This window comes from Saimiri boliviensis, chromosome 11 (genome assembly GCF_048565385.1).
Source record: "Saimiri boliviensis isolate mSaiBol1 chromosome 11, mSaiBol1.pri, whole genome shotgun sequence".
Taxonomy (NCBI): Eukaryota; Metazoa; Chordata; class Mammalia; order Primates; family Cebidae; genus Saimiri; species Saimiri boliviensis.
Window position 1 is genome coordinate 116102281 of NC_133459.1, and position 17391 is coordinate 116119671.

A 17391-nucleotide genomic window follows, 5' to 3' on the forward strand; every position below is an offset into this window, starting at 1 on the left:
ATATTTATTTTTCAAAATAACAATGTAAATAAAACTGTTTTTTTTCCATTTAACCCATTTTCTGTTTGCCTCAAGAATACTCTTGTCTCTAATCCTAATGTAACATCATATATATTTCTGTTACATTAGGATTAGAGATGTTATGTTTAGAAATAACTCCAAGAAGAGTTTATTATTTTCTTACTGAAAATCAGATTTCCGTCAGCCTCAAAGAGTGCATTTATGTAAAATTAAATGAGCGTGGGCAGTGAGCTGCACTTTTTTTTTTTTTTTTTTTTTGAGACGGAGTTTCGCTCGTTACCCAGGCTGGAGTGCAATGGTGCGATCTCGGCTCACCGCAACCTCCACCTCCTGGGTTCAGGCAGTTCTCCTGACTCAGCCTCCTGAGTAGCTGGGATTACAGGCACACACCACCATGCCCAGCTAATTTTTTGTATTTTTTTTTTTTTTTTTTTTTTTTTGAGACAGAGTTTCGCTCTTCTTACCCAGGCTGGAGTGCAATGGCGCGATCTCGGCTCACCGCAACCTCCGCCTCCTGGGTTCAGGCAATTCTCCTGCCTCAGCCTCCTGAGTAGCTGGGATTACAGGCACGCGCCACCACGCCCAGCTAGTTTTTTGTATTTTTAGTAGAGATCGGGTTTCACCCTGTTGACCAGGATGGTCTCGATCTCTCGACCTCGTGATCCACCCACCTGGGCCTCCCAAAGTGCTGGGATTACAGGCTTGAGCCACCGCGCCTGGCCCGCACTTTTATTTTCTAAACGGGGAATGGATTAATTTTCAAATGGCATAGTACATTCATATAGTTTGAAACACAAAAAGTATAAACTCTTTTTTTTTTTTTTGAGACAGGGTCTCACTTTGTTGCACAGGCTAGAGTGCTGCGATGTGATCATGGCTCACTGCAGCCTTGACCTCCCAGGCTCAAGTGGTCCTCCCACCTCAGTCTCCCAAGTAGCTGAAACTACAGGCACATGACACCACACCTGGCTAATTTTTATATTTTTTGCAGAGATGGGATTTCAACATGTTGTCCAGACTGATCTGGAACTCCTGGCCTCCCAAAGTATTGGGATTACAGGCATGACCCACCCTATCCAGCCAAAAAGTAGAAATATTCTTAGCAAAAATGCTTTCTCCCAATCTTGTTCCCTTCTGCTCAGTTCCTGCCCTGCCTCCATAACTACCATTCTTGGTTTCCTATGTTTAAGATGGATCTTGACAGTCTTGTAGCAGATTCAAAAATCAGTCAACTACTTCAAAAACAATGACATGCTGGTTACTTAAATAGAAAAGGAGGCCTTTTTTTGCTCTGTCACACATTTGCCACTTAGGATTGAATTACCTGCCCTACTCCCCACCCTTAGAGCTATATAAATTCTGTCCTAAACTTTTTCTGTTTCTGACAGTCTCTACAACGTAGCCTTTGTTGTACTACAAATTTTTATCTCAGCCATCTTTGTCTAAGTTTCTTTGTTTCAATGTCTTGAAGCTTAAAGCAGATTTCATTACTTGGAAGCTTAGTGAATTGGCCCCAGTTAATCAAATAAGCACTAAATAAATTCCCTGGAAACCTCCAACAGATAGACTTTAAAAGATCCAGCACAATTGGTTTATCCTGACAAGATTACAGCTGATATGGTGAAGATTGAGGAGACTTTGTTTATCTGAATAACTTGAAGTGGACTCCAAGAAAGAGGAAGGCATTGGGAGTGTGGGCAGGCAGCCATGCTCAGGCTCAGGCTGGATGTGTGTTGTGGCCAGCAGCTCTGGACAGCAGTCAGTGAACCAGGCAACAAGAGCCCAGCATTCCTGCAGTCAGACGGAAAATTCACCTGGGAAGAGGGACCTTCAGAGAGCTCTGGCTGCCCACTTTCTGGACGCTCTTGCCTCTCAGTCTGGAGGAAGGACCCTGGATAGCTCAGTCATGGTCAGCACCACCTCCAAGACTGCACAGCACAGTCCTCCAATACTCTATCCCAAACACATGCACACTTAATGTCACCTAATGCATTTGTCCCAAATCTTCACTTCTCTACAAAGAGCTTTTAATTCACTGGTTCAAGTGGCTCTAGCTGAGTCAGGAGAGGTCACCAATGTGGTTTCCTCTGAGGAAACTCTCTCCACAGGGTCATTTTATAAACTGACTATCCCATACATCTCTGTGAACTGGCACTTTATTTAAAGATGTTGGTGGCTCGGTGAGGTGGCTCATGCCTGTAATCCCAACACTTTGGGAGGCTGAGACAGGCAGATCATGAAGTCAAGAGTTCGAAACCAGCCTAACCAACATGGTAAAACCCTGTATCTACTAAACATACAATAATTAGCCGGGTGTGGTGGTGCACGCCTGTAATCCCAGCTATTCAGGAAGCCGAGGCAGGAGAATCACTCGAACCTGGGAGACAGAGGCTGCAGTGAATGGAGATTGTGCCACTGCACTCCAGCCTGGGCAGCAGAGCTAGACTCCATCTCAAAAAAAAAAAAAGATGTTGGTCAAACTCGTGGAAGCAGAGTAGCATGGTGGTTGCCAGGGGTTGGCAGAAGGGGAAAGGGGAGGCGGTGGTCAAAGGGTGCAAAGTTTCACTTACACAAGAGAAATATGTTCTGGAGATCTACTATATAGCATAGTGTCTGTAGCTTAGAATACTATATTGTGTACTTAAAATTTTCTAAGAAGGTAGACCTTATGTTAAGTGTTCTTACCACACACACAATAATAATAATAATAATTATAAAGGGAGTGGGAGGAAAGTTTGAGAGGTGATGAATAGCCTTGGTGGATGGTGGTGATGGTTTCACAGATGATATCTACAGATTCATCAGGTTGTATACATTAACTTTGTCCAGATTTATACCTGTCAGTCATATCTCAATAGAGTGGTTTAAAGAAAGGAGATGCTAACTGGCGATCCTAGAGATGGCCCCAGGTCCCACAAGATTTAGAATAACCAAGATCAGCTCACACCTGTAATCCCAGCACTTTAGGAGGCCAAGGCAGGCGGATCATGAGGTCAAGAGATTGAGACCATTCTGGTTAACATGGTGAAACCCCGTCTTTACTAAAAAATACAAAAATTAGCTAGGTGTGGTGGTACGCACCTGTAGTCGCAGCTGCTCGGGAGGTTGAGGCAGGAGAATTGCTTGAACCCAGGAGGCAGATTGCAGTGAGCCAAGATTGCGCCACTCCCCTCCAGCCTAGCAATAGAGTGAGACTCCATCTCATTAAAACAAAACAAAACAAAACAAAAAACAAGACAAAGGAAAGGTACTGTGGTCTCAGTAGGTAGTTTTAACATTAACACTGGATTGTGAGGCTGTGAAAACTGATCATTCCTATGTGGTGAATGTGTTTTCTTTGGTAATACCCATATTAAATATTTATTAAGAAAGCGTTACTCCCAGGCCACACCTAGTAGGAATGGTTATTGTACGCAGCACTGGGGACACACAAAGGAAAGCAAGTACTTGCTTTGGGTAAACCACTTGATCTTCAATTAGGAGTTGGGAGGAAAATACAGGGTCCTGGCTATGAGCTGTGCCCATCTTTAGCCACTTCCCCTAGGAGTAGTCCTCAGGATGTCCACTGCAGCTCATCCTGGCCTTGGGGGTATCCTCTGGCCTCTGTGCAGGGGCAGCTTAATCCTTAGGGCTGCCTGGCATAAGAACAAATTCCCACTTAAACAGGAGATGCAAACACACATGTGTGCTACAGGGAGTGGACACTTTCCCCCGAGACTGGGTATGCGGCCTCGGGTAGATTGGGCAAGAGGATACCTCTGGACCCAGACTCCCACTTAGGAAGCAGAAGTGTTCAATCAGGGGTAGAGATAGCACCCAAAGGAGGCTAGAGACCAAAACTGAAGAGAGGAAGCATTCTGACCAGGTCCCCCACACTGAAGAACCCAGGTAAGTATGAAAGCCCAGGTGAGAGACAAGGATTCTGGAGAGGAGCAGGAGGGGCAGGCCTGGTGTTGTGGGGAACCAGGTCTTCTGATAGCAATGTGGGGATGGGCCAGAGCAGAGGCATGCAGGTGGAAGGCTGTGGCAGCAATTCAGGAAGAGAATGGTGAAGACTGCAGCAGAGATGGGATCATGGGAGGCAGGAGATTGAGGCCACAGCTGTCACAAGGGTAGACTCTGTAGGGCTTGGTACCTGGGCTGGGGTGGGAGAGGGGAAGGAGATCTCAGATCATGCCCATGTTTCTGGCTTGTCTGATGCGATGAATGGTGGTGTCAGTCAGAGATTGAGACATGGAGGAATTGTTGGGTCTATGGAGAAAGAAGATCAAGGAGGCCTGAGAGTGATTGAATGGGAGGAACCTATGGACATCCATATTCTAGAAATATCATCACAGGAAGGAATGAAATGAGATGGACCCCCAAAAGTGTGGGTGGATTGAAAAGCACAGACACAGGCAGTGGGGTGGGGTGCTTCTGGTGGAGGAGGGAAGGGGCTGTGATGAGTCAAGTCTGCTGTGGCAAGCAGGAGACAGGGGCCTGTCTGGAAATGACAGCAGCCTTCAGTCCTGACTTAAGACTGCCAGTGGTGGACAAAGAAATGAATGTAGGCATTCAACAGCTCTTTCCAGATCTACATGTGATCAGGTAGATGGGTACATGAGGTCCAAGGTACTCCATCCTTGATGAGTGGAGTCATGGAGGGTGACAGAGCTGGATCGCATCAGTGGTGTGCTGGAGCCAGCTCCTGCAGGCTCAGCTCACGGACTGTGCACCTCTTCCTAACTCTGCATTCAGTGATGTCTATTCATAACTTGAAATCAGCCATGGTGGGGGCATTTACACCATGGAGATTGGCAAATGCTGCAAGTCAGGCCTTTATTTTTCAGAAAGCCAATGTTAAACATTTACCGGCATACCACTGGGTTGGAAGGGGGAACAAAGTTGCAAGTGGTCAAGTGAAAATTGGTAAGTTCAGAGAGAGAGGTGGGCAGGAGCCAGAAAATGAGCTAAGAAGACTAGACAACAGCTGAAAAGCAGTATAATTACAGTGCATTGCTTGAGAGTGTGGAATTTAAAGCCTGGAGGCTTGAGTTCAAATTCTGGCTCTGCCACTAGTTGTGTGACCTTGGGCGGGTTACTTAACCTCTCTTGGCCTCAGTTTTCTCCTTTATGAAATGGGAGAAATAATGCTTGCTTCTTGAGGTTACTGTGAGATTTCAACACACATTTTGCTTGTAAGCACTTAGAACAGAACCTAGCATGCAGTAAGCATTCAAAAATAAGTGTTAGCAGGCTGGGTGCAGTGGCTTATACCTGTAATCCCAGCACCTTGGGAGGCCAAGGCAGGAGGATCACATGAGGCAAGCAGTTCAAGACCAAACTGGGCAACATAGTGAGATCCCTACTCTACAAAACATTTAAAAATTAGCCATGTGTGGTGATGTGCACCTGTAATCCTAGCTACTCTGGATGCTGAGGTCGGAGGATTGCCTGAATCTGGGAGTTTGAGGTTACAATGAGTTGCGTTCGTGCCACCACACTTGTGACAGAGCAAGACCCTGTCTAAAAAAACAAACAAACAAAAAAACAGTGTTGGCTATTATAGAAGAGTTTATGTAGATCATGACATGATTGTAGTTGTCTTTTGGAATGAACCCTGCAGTGTAGAGAATAGATTGAAAAGGGCAAGAGAGAAGGCAGGAAGAGCAAGCAAGGAGCAGTCATCAGATAAGACATGGGGGAGCCTGAGCTAAAGTGGAGAGAAGAGAGGAGATGTGAGGGAGCTTGAGGTGGAATTGAGGGGACTGGGAGAGTAACTGACTATGATTCAGGAGGGAGAGAGAGTGTGTGTGTGTCAGTGAGGTGACTAGAAGAGGCTTTGGAAAAGAGGTTGGGCTCAGGCTGGAGTTTGAAGGGCCATCTTTGCAGAGAGGAGGGAGGAGGAAGCAATTTTGGAAGAGAACAAGAGTTTTTCAGAGAGTATTGGGGTTGGGGATGGGGTATCTGGTACCGCCTGACAATGATTAGGTTCAGGGGTGAAGGGTATCATTTCAGCAGAGGAGCATGAGTTCATAGCACAGTCAGGTCTGTCTGTGGCCTGGCCTGCTTTTGCCTGGCTCTGGCTCTCAGCCAGGTATGGCCATCAGCACATGTCCTCCTGCTGCCCATGCCAACTTGTCTGCATCCACTGCTGCTGACACTGGGTGTACAAGAGCTCTCCGCGGCATGGTTCCGAGTTTTGACCCAATTCTGTGGTCAGCATGATGGAGAGCCTTGCTTGGCAGTTTTGTCTGCCGTGTATGTGGATGGTGCATGGAGCAGAGCTGAGGACAGTGACCCTTCAGGGGGTCTGTTAGCATGAGTTGATGTGCATGGAGGCTTTCATTTCTTAGCAAAGGAGGTGGAAATCTCTCTTGTTTGTTAACTGTGCATCATGAAAGTGAAAGAAGGAACATGGAGGAGTAAGATGTGTCTGTCCTCAGCCTGGTCCCTCGTGCTGCTGTTCTAGACCCCTATGGAGAGACAGTTTGGAGAAAAAAGTTTAAAGAGCTATTTTCATGAGGGACTTTGTGATACTTAGAGCACATATTCTGCTGCTGTGGGACCCTGGTGACAAGGTGTGTCACAGAGCCAGTGAGAAGACCATGATCCCAACTCTTGCAGGAAGTCAGCACCCTGGGCCCGGATGCTGGTGCTCTTATGATAAACCCTGACAGCCCAGACAGCAGTATGGTACCCTTAAGTGGCTTCTTGAGTGAGGGTATCAATGAGAGAAAACCAGAAGGAGACAGGAATAGCAGGGAGGATGCTATTGATGTAATCAATGGACTGGCTCATCGGCATGTAGGCAAGTGGGGTAAGAACATGATCTTCATGTTACTGAATTTCTTTTGAATTAAACAGGATCCACAGGAAGGTGGCCTGGGGATGTTCAGATTACGCATCAAAGTGAAATGTTAGAAGACCACATTCGTGCTAGGTTGGCTGCCTTGAGCTTGGGGTTTTCCATGGCTCCCCCATGGCACACAGTAACTGCAGGGCTGGGTGCTCTCAAGATAGGTAGTTCATCTGTCTCCAGGACTGTCTGGGTCACCACCTGCACCTACTCTCATGGTGAAAACAGAGAAAATATCTCAGCCAAAGACCAGGCTGTGGTTTCAACAGGCCCAGCGTGGCCCTTGCCTGAGCTGGATTGTTCTTTGGTGATAGGATAGCACCTACTGAGGTGTTAGGTATTAATCTGTGGGGAAGGGCTGGGTGAATTGGGGAATCAGGGTTGGAACTTCAGCCTCAGGAGGCAAGGCCCCTCCTCTCTGAGCAGGTCTACACTGGTTGTGTTCACTGGTTCCAACTTTGTAAAGACTAAACTGGTTCAGGACATTGGGGTCAGCAGAAATTGGAAGAAACTGCTATGGAGATTGAGCGTTCTAGGGAGTGGAGGCTCCACATCCCCTGTCATCTCGGCCTTTTGTCTCTACAGGGGGAAGACTCCTGCCACCAGCTCTGTCCCAGCAGCATTCTATTCCACATGTCTAAAATCATCTCCTTGACCCTAAATTCCTGCTTTCCATATTTGTGTTAATGGCCCCAGCATAGAACCTCAGTAGTTATCATTTCTGAGTGTCCTACCTTCTGTCCCATCTCAGTCCTTCCAACTAGAGTGGCTCATTTTCCCTTTTAGGTTCCACTGTCTACCATGGTCCATGTGGACCATCAGTCACATGCCTTGCTCCTCTCTGGCCTCAAAGGTGGCATGAAATGGAAATCTTATCAATCAGAGACCTCCATTCCTTGGGCCGCAGTGAAAGGTCCAGGGATGAACTCCTGACCAAGGCCTGGCCAATCAGTCTTTCCTGGGACCTTTCTACCAGAGGTCATGAGAAAGCTCACCTGTGTTTGCCGGGAGATGAGTCTGGGGCTACCTAGGACACTCACCTGCCCACAGAAAGAGCCTGGCCTTGAGTGGAGCTGTGCCTGCAGCAAAAAGCATCCTTACGCTTCCTAGTGACATGATTAATACATTCCTTCTTTTTTTCTCCTTTTTAGCTAATTTATATCGATTTCCACTATTTGCAACTAAATCTAGTGCAACCACAACAGCATCAAAATTTGACTCCTCAAATTTATCTTTGTTTTATTAGTCTCCGTAATGTCTCTCATATCTGCCCCTTCCTTTCCATCCTCACTGGAATGAGTAAAGCACCTGCTACCATGTTTTATCATGCTTTATACATGGAAGACAGCCTCCTGCTCCCATTTCTCACCGAGTCTCATCTGAAGTCAGACCTTTATCACCTTATAAGCTGAGCCCCCACTGAAAATCATAAAAGATCAAAGTTAAACACCTTAATTCCTAGTGGAAGGCTTCGTTTGATTCTGATCTTTCTGTTCAACCCTCCCCTCCCCCGTTTCTCTCCTAGATGACGTCTCTGAATGGTTAGCTTGAAAACTCCAAAAATGCCTTTTTTTTTTTTTTTCCTGTAGGCCACATTTATTCATTCACTATGGCCTTTTATTTGCCAGGTTCTTGCTGGGTCTTTGCCAGGAACACCTGCTTCTTTTGTCTGAATCCTGTTCCTGCTTTCACACCTAGTTTATGTTAGCCTTCCTCCAGAAAGCTTTCCCTGACCTACTGACCCACTCACTGGATGGGTCCAGTTCATTCCTGGACCTTTCACTGTGGCCCAAGGAGTAAAGGTCTCTGATTAACCAGATTTTCATTTCATGTCACCTTTAAGGCCAGAGAGGAGCAAGGCATGTGACTTGACTGATGGTCCACATGGACCGTGGTAGACAGTGGGGCCTAAAAGGAAAAATGAGTCACTGGTCTGTTCCAGCCCTGGACCTCAACAGCACCTCCTGTGTGGCTTTTTGGTGCACTTAACGGCAGCTCATTGTGCTGTCATTTTCTCTTTCTTATGTGTACTTATCTTCTCCCTCCAAATAACACAGGGGCAGGTATGTTCCTTCTCCCCCCTGAATCATTTAGTGTGATGCTTGACACCTAGTGGGCTTTCCAGAAACATTTGTTATTTGGTTACTTAAATGTCTGTTCGATGCAGTTGGCATGAAAATGAAGAAAAAGCAGGAAACTTAAAAAACAAGAATTGTTTGTAGGCCCCAGTGGCACTCTTGGCTCCACACACTGCTTCCCCTAGCACCCATAGAAGCCACTTGGTGACACAAGAGGTGCCTCCCCTGGTGGCATCCGGCAGACAGCCTTCTAGCCAAGAAGTGCTCCTGCCCCTCCTGAATGCCCAGCTCAGTGTGGAGCTGCAGTTACCCTTGGCCAGTGTTGCTCAGGAAATTAGCCGGACACTGGAGGGTTAAAAACCTCTCTCTTTTTCATGAAGGGTAGAGAAAGAGAGATCTTTCCTGTCTATACTGTGCTTAGCTGTCGGCGCCTTCCTGTTATCATAATGGTTCTTTGTTGGTGGCAAAAGCCTTTTCAGACCCGTGAGGCAATATTTCACCCTTGGTCACACTTTAAACATTGTTGTCAGGGGCTGGCTAACTGTGCCGCAGGCTGTGGGTTGCATCAGCTTGTGTATATGCTTGTGAGGTTAGTTTGGGGATAATATCCAACTGGGGTTATACCTAATTTTGCATAATAGTGTTGGGAGAGGGGTAACAGGGTGCTAACAGTCATACACTAAATGCTCTTGGCTAGGGCATGCAGGCCCAGCATTTTCCACCATTCCCTGGCATCTGACCAATCACCTCCCTGATGGCCTGAGAAAGGTTCACAGTGCAGAGAGTTGGACTTTTCTCCTATTCTGTTCCCAAACGGCCTCTGCTCAGTTGCTACCCACTGTCCCTCCTCCCAAATGCAATAGAAAAATGAAGATAGGTGGCAATGATCCCCAGGGAGTGAACAGAGAGCAGAGAACCACACTGGACCTGCTGAAGTGATATGATGAATGCTGATAGGCAGACATCACTCCTAGCTTTGGTCAGTATCTCAGCTCCCAAGAACGTTTCTCAGCTATTCTCCTCATCCAGTGCCTATGAGTCTGTTACGCTTTAAAAATGACATACACTAGGAAGCGCAAAGCAGAGTAAGGTTATACTCACCTTTGGGAATCTAGTAAAAGTTTCATAGATTTAGAGCATCTTAGAACTGGCTCCCAATTAGAGGTGTTTCCCAAACCAACTCTTTGTCTGCACTGGAACTCTCCTCTTAGGCTTAAACTAGTCATCTGGACTCCACCTATAAGACGGCAGCCAGTTCTTCCTCCTACTGGATCTACCCTGCAGCTTCCAGCTGACACTTGTTCTTTCCCAGCCACTGACAGGACTCTCTGAAAACTCTTCCTTGTCCTCCCCTAGTCCTGAATCCTGATGGATCAGGCCAAGGCACTGACCTAGAGCAGGGCAGACCAGAAGCCACAGCTTTATACTCCTCTTTCTCTGATCTCTGACAGGAGCAGGTCCCGGAGAGGTGCCCAGATCTCCCTTATGAACCAAGACATTTGTCCTCCTGACTTTAGCAGTGCCGCCTGCTGTTGGGTTCCTCCCTGGGAATTGCCCTCAGCCAATGGGAGCTGCCTCCCGAAGGTTACATGCCCTAGGCACAAGTGGACGATGTAGTTGTACCAAGGTCTCCGCCTTTCCCTCCATTCAGGACATCTCCAAAGGGCCAACTTGGCTTCAGAGCTTCCTGTGAGATCAGCTGAGGCCTCTAGCACAATTGTGTCAACTATTCAGCCCTGTGTCAGAGCCTCCTTCTCTCACTCCCTCACGGATGTTGTTCCCGAGAGCACATTTGCACATAAATTTCCTTCCCAAAGTCTGTTTCCCAGACAACCTGACCCATGGCACTTAGAAACAATGGGCAGGAGGCTGCCAGCACAGGGGCCAGCATGTGCGTTTGGCATGAGAAAGCCACGTGGTAGGAGAAGCAGTGCCTGGAGACTGTACACCCAAGAGGTTGGGAGGGTGATGAATGAATGCCCTGGAGAAGGAAGAGTTGACTCTGGAGGATACCTGCCTTGCCCTCTGCAGCCCATGCAGGATTGCCTCTTCATAAGCGGAGAAAGAGGAGAGAAAAAGAAGTACAGAGGAGTCATGATGCTTTCTGAAGGGTCAATTATTTATACAACAGTTAACCAAACACATATTGTAAAATGGTCTTACTCCTGTTGCCCAGGCAAACTTCCCTCCCAATCATTGTTTCTCTCTATTAAAAGTTGGCCTGGGAATTGGTGCAGTGAGACTTCCCAGCAGCTGTCTCAGTGGAGTGTAATGTGAATGCAAAGTGAACATCAGAGAAAAGAGAAAATGGGGGAAGCTGCTGTCTGTTCTGCTCCTCTGTGGGAGAAGAGGGGTGTGGAGAAGAGAGGTCATCAGGTAGGCCTGGCCCCACTTCTTTGATGGGGCTTCAGTCCTCAGGTCCCATGATTGTGTGCTCCTTTTGGAAGACCACTCCTTACTATGACAGGAGACAGGAGTGAAGGTCTTCCTCTTTGTACCTCAACGTGGATTCCAGAGGCTAAACCCCATCAGACCCAGAACAGACCCCAATCAGCAGAGACTTTCCTGTTGTGGGAGCTGAACTGGAACCACAGCTAGTAAGGGGACATGCCTGCACATCCTCCCCACCCCTCCCTGACCCCAAAGAGGCCGGTCCAGTTCAGCATCTCTGCCTCTCCCATTCCAGGCAACTCTAGAGGCCTAGAGTGTACATTTTTTAAGGCCAGGCATCTCCCCATTTGGGGATAACCATTACATGGCACTTGGAATAAGAATGCCAGGGACTAGTCATCAAAGCCATGAGACTCTCTGAGTGCTGTTGGTGCTAAAAATCATTCTAATCCTTCCCAGAAGCTGTACCTGGACATTCCCTGGAGTGTTCCTTATGGAGCAGGAACAATGGGCACAGATACACTTCTATTCCAAATGGGATATTGCCTCTTGGGAACTAACCAAGGCTCCTTCAGTTTCTGTTAAGGTTTTTGTTCAAATGTAATTTTTGAAAAATATGTTTTATAACCATTTTATTTGGAATTTGAAAATTAGCACATATACTGACTTGCTTTAACAGCCCTTCCCCCACCTTTAAGAGATGCGAGAGAATAGGAGAAATGAAATGCAAAATTTACAAGAATTTGTATAACATAAAGTGGTGCCGGGCTCTTCAGTTAGCCATCGGGGTGGTTCCTAGCATGAAGCACCAGCCACTCGTGTCCCATGCGAAGGAGGGCTCTGGATGACTTGGGGGTGGTGGGGTGTTGATTATTAGACCAGGGAGTGGTATTACAGAGCTAGAATGGCTTGGGAAGGGGTTAAGAGTGGCCACTCTAATAACAGCCTTTGGGGGACCCCGGGCCAGACATTGTTTTCTAAAAGAGGGGGAACCCAAGCCACCAAGGGCACTAACACACAAGGGGGAAAGAAAACAATTCTAGACCGCTGCGTACAGTTAAAGAGGAGCTTAATTTGGTTCTTTTAGGTTATAGATCACTCTCAAATCCTGCTTATCAGTTCTGTTCATTTTGTCTGTGCTATTGGCAGTTCTCCACAATCCACTGAAATTGTCAGAGGCTCTAGACAGGGGAGCCACAAAGCCCATGAAACGGAGGACGTATTCTCTCCACTCTTACTTGTCAAGGGGAAGTGAACTGCAGTAGGAATCTGGCTCCTGCTGTGGGAATTCCCACTCTGGCTCGAGCCCTGGAGTTAGTGTACACTGAGTCCAGATAACCCTGAGATGGGACACAACACAAAAAATTTAAATGGTACAAAAGCCCCTGTCATCAGATATTATCTGAGATAGTTTTAAATAATTAAATGTTTTCTACCTTTTGCATGCAGTCATACGCATGCACACGCACACACACAACACACATACCTCTTCACTCTGTATCTTTTTATATACAGACATATGTAGCTTAATGTTGGGGATACATTTTGGAAAATACATTATTAGGTGATTTTATTATTGTGCAAACATCATAAAGTGCACTTACACAGACCTAGATGGTATACCTCTGCTGTATGGTATAGCCTGTTGTTCCTACACTACAAAACTTTACAGCATGTTTTTATTGTACTAAATACTGGAGGCAACTGTAACAGAATGCTAACTAAGTATTTGTGTGTTTAAACATGTCTGAACATAGGAAAGATACAATAAAACTACAATGTAAAGATTTAAAATGGTACACATGTATAGAGCACTTACAATGAATGGAGCTTTCAGGACTGGAAGTTGCTCTAGGTGAGTCAATCAGTGTGAGTGGTGGGTGAATGTGAAGGCCTAGGACATTATTGTGCACTACTGTAGACTTTAGTTTAGTAGCCTAAACACTGTACACTTAGGCTACACTAAGTTTATTTTAAAACTTTATTTTCTTTCTTCAATAATACATTAACTTTTTAACTTTATAAATGTTTTAATGTTTTTAACTTTTTGATTTTTTTTTTTTTTGAGATGGAGCTGGAGTTTCACTCTTGTTGCCCAGGCTGGAGTACAATGGTGCAATCACGGCTCACCATGACCTCCTGGGTTCAAGCAATTCTCCTGCCTCAGCCTCCTGAGTAGCTGGGATTACAGGTCTGCACCACCATGCCCAGCTAATTTTGTATTTTTAGTGGAGATGGCGTTTCTCCATGTTGGTCAGGCTGATCTTGAACTCCTGATCTCAAGTGATCTGCCCACCTTGGCTTCCCAAAGTACTGGGATTACAGGTCTGAGCCACCACACCCAGCCTTGATTATTTCATACTGACCCTTAGCTTAACACACAAACACATTGCACAGATGTGCAAAAATATTTTCTTTTTTTATATCCATGTTCAGTAGCTATTTTCTATTTTTAAATTTCTTAGTTAATTTTTTTACTTTTTAAGCTTTTTTTTTGTTAAAAACTAAGACACAAGCACATATATTAGCCTCAGCCTAGACAGGGTCAGGATCATCAGTATCACTGTGTTTCATCTCCACATCTTGTCCCACTGGAAGGTCTTCAGGGGCAGCATACATGGAGCTGTCTTCTCCTAGGATGACAGTGCCTTCTTCTGGAATATCTCCTAAAGCACCTGCCTGAGGCTGCTTTACAGTTACATTTTTTTTTTTAGTAGGGGTACACTCTAAGTTAACATAAAATTATAGTATAATAAACACATAAACCAGTATCATAGTCATTTATTATCATTATCAATTATGATGTACTCTACATAACTGTATGTGCTAGACTTCTCTATGACTGGCAGTGCGGTGGGTTTGTTTACAGCAGCATCACCACAAATGTGAGGAATGTGCTGCACTGCGGTATTGCTACAGCTATGACATCACTAAACAGCAGGAATTTTTCAGGTCTGTTATAATCTTATGGGACCAATGTCATATATGTGAGTCATCATTGACTATGTTTATATATTTCTGATTCTTCATCTGTACAATGGAGACAAAAGAGAAAGTCTGGCTAAATGTCACCTCTGAGATATGTTGTGTGAGTCAAATCATATCATGCAAGCTCTCCAGAAAGATGAAGTGCTATAGAAATGGAAGGCATTTCCACCCATAACCGTAATTTCATTACTTGTTATCTGATTACTCTCTATCTTGCCCTTTGTGTTCAGGGAACAATGGAGGCCTTCTATTTAGAGCTAAACTCTCAGTGATCTCTGTGTTGACAACACCAAAGCTGGAGGAATCCAGTAGGACATGGGCATGGTTTTCCCAGAAAGCTGACTGAGCAGTTCTGCAAAAGTTTGAAAGTACAGGGCGGAATCTCATCCAGCCTTGAAAACTTGAGCCAAGACTCAGCATCAACAAAGCAAAAGTTTCATTTATTTGACTGTGGGAGTGCTAGCCCCACCCTTTAGATGGCCATTCAGTTTTAAGTTCAATAAGCATTTTGATTGAGAAATGCTTTGCTGAGGGGTGAAAAGTTCTTAGGTTTGAATGACAAATGAGCAGTTCAGTGGCCCATGTCACAGTCTGGGCACCTGCCAAAGTTGACTCCCTGGGTGGAGCATGTTAGTCACAGAGCCAGTGCCTGCTGTAGGTGTGCAGGGCTCCAGAAGAGAGTGTGTGTGTGTGTGTGTGTGTGTGTGTGTGTGTGTGTGTGTGTGTGTTTCTATGTGTGTGTGTTAGGGAAAGGGAGCAAGGTTATGGGAGCATTTCTTATCTGCTTTTCTCTGAAAGATTTCATGTGATTTAAGTCACAGTAAAGTACCCATAAGCCCATAATGCAAAAGAATCCCAAAACCAGCCCAGCAGCCAACCTTGGCAGCATGTAGGTGCTCTGGTCTTTAGACAGTCAGAAATGACACTTGTGGGCTCTCAGGCAGTCACTGGGTTGGGCTGCCTATTAAAGCACCAAATGGATGTATTTACCCCTGCCAAGTCTGGAATAGTCCAGGTCATGTGTGTGTCTATGTGTGCGTGCGTGCACACACATGCATGCAGTACAGGGTCTGCTTACCTAAAGCAGACAAAATTCTGCAGACTGGCTGCCTCACTAGTCAACAAGACACACCGAGCAGAGAGAGGTTGATGTGTCTCCACTACCAAGAGATAGGCTTCTCTCAGCCAGAGAGACATCCCATCCAACAATGTGAAACTGGCCGCCATACCCTTGAGATGTCAACATTGAAAGTGTAGCTGCATCTTTTTTCTTCACTGTTATGAAGTTGGGTGTAACACAGCCTGAGTGGAATACATAAAACACAGGTTGGAAACAAATGATCTGGATTTGAATCTCAGCTGTATCACTCACCTGCTACAGACTTTGAGCAAGACCTCTCCGAGGTTATTTCTTCACAGTAGGTAGAGATAAGACCTACTTCAAAGGTTCTTAAAGGCAAGCCTACCTGAGTCAATGAATGCAAAAACATTCACATTTAAACTGTAATTTTAAAGCATAATACAAGTAAATAGCATTATTATCATTAAAGAGATTAACTTAGCACTGTGCATCACATGATTGATCACAGGCCATCTATGAGATACCAAATAGAGAGGTAAAGCTTACAGTAATAAAAAAATATTGCCAGGGCTGTAATATAATCAGTGCACTGTTCTTTTCCTAAACAAACAAACAAATCTTGCCCAATTCAAAAGGCAATAGTTTCAACCACTTTTTCTGCTTTCTTGAAAGGCAGCCTTCCTTCAACCCTAGTCCTTTCTCTATGAAAAACGGTGAAGGAAGCACCCTCTTTGTTACAGATACGGAGTGTGGCCCTGTGTGGATCAAGCCAACGTCCTGCCTTCACTGGGCTCACAGACAACGCTCACAAACGTCACAGAACTCAGATCACCCCCTCTAATACTTTTTCCTTCACCAAAGAAGGTGTGTCTGAACATAAGTGAGAGCAATGATATATGCATACCCATGAATCCACTCTTATCTTCTTATTTTGAATGCGCTCCTATTTCAAACCTTTGGTACTTTCTATTATTGATAACAAATTACATGTGACTCACTTCACAACCAATTGACATGTGATGTCACAACTGAAAGTCAAGATTGAGGACAAATGTCTGCAACCGTGGGTGAGGAGAGAGATTTGTTTTATGCATCTTAGTATTTCCGATGCCCAGGTAGATGCTCACCGCTGACTTGAATTGGCCCTAGCCTAGGAAGGAGAATCCTCACAGCTCCCGATCCATGAGCTCTGGGGCCATTCCTAATGCAGAGGGGCTAGCTGGGTAGTCATAGCCCTTTTAGGAGTTTCACAGTCACATAACAGGAGACCAGAAATGGCCTCTACAGGAGAATTCAATGTGGAACAAGCAAGCTCCCTTCACACTCTGTGGTAGTGACAGTTTTAAGTGGAAGAGTTAGTGCCCAGCTTCTTCCATGCTTGGCCTTGAAGAGGGTGGCCTCTTGCCAGTAAGAAGTGCCTGAGGTTTGGGTTTGGTAAGAGCTGGATGAAATGAGTGTGCCGGTGGTATTGCCAGGGAATAAATGTGAAAAGCCAAAGCAAACCTTCAAGTGCACAGCAAAGAGCTGGATTCTGAGCTGTGTTCCTAAAAGACATTCAAAATCACATGCTTCTATCTGGGTCATGTGGGTGGATCTGTAACTCAGGGCATCCACAGATGCCAGGGCCAGAGCTGGCATGGCTGTTCCCTTCTAGGCTGGGAAGGCCTTGCCAGGGCAGCAGCTCCAGCCACACACCCTTGTGTTGGAGCAGTCTGGAGGCTACCAGCCTGTGGGACTGGCGAGAACACCAGCATATGGGGAATCGTCTAGATAATTTGTCACAAGTATGCTAATGGCTCTGGGGTCAAGAGGAAATGGATCGTACTGCATGTTTGGAGATTGGAATGTGTGAATGGGTTGCTATGTGAATTATTTTGTATTTTCTCCCTGGAGTTCAGAAGAAAACTAGTTCTGATGGGCTTGGCCAAGGTTTATGAGGCAAAGCAGGGCTTCTGAGGTGAAGCTGCATGGCTGTTTGAGCCCGAGGCACGGCA

General features: G+C 45.7%; 1 protein-coding gene and 1 pseudogene across 5 annotated transcripts in view; both read left to right on the top strand.

The window, feature by feature from the left end:
- BCAR3 (BCAR3 adaptor protein, NSP family member) overlaps window positions 1–17391 on the top strand; it is a 284505-nt gene that overhangs the window by 58854 nt on the left and 208260 nt on the right. The window lies entirely within an intron of this gene.
- LOC141580363 (uncharacterized) lies at window positions 1748–16956 on the top strand (annotated as a pseudogene).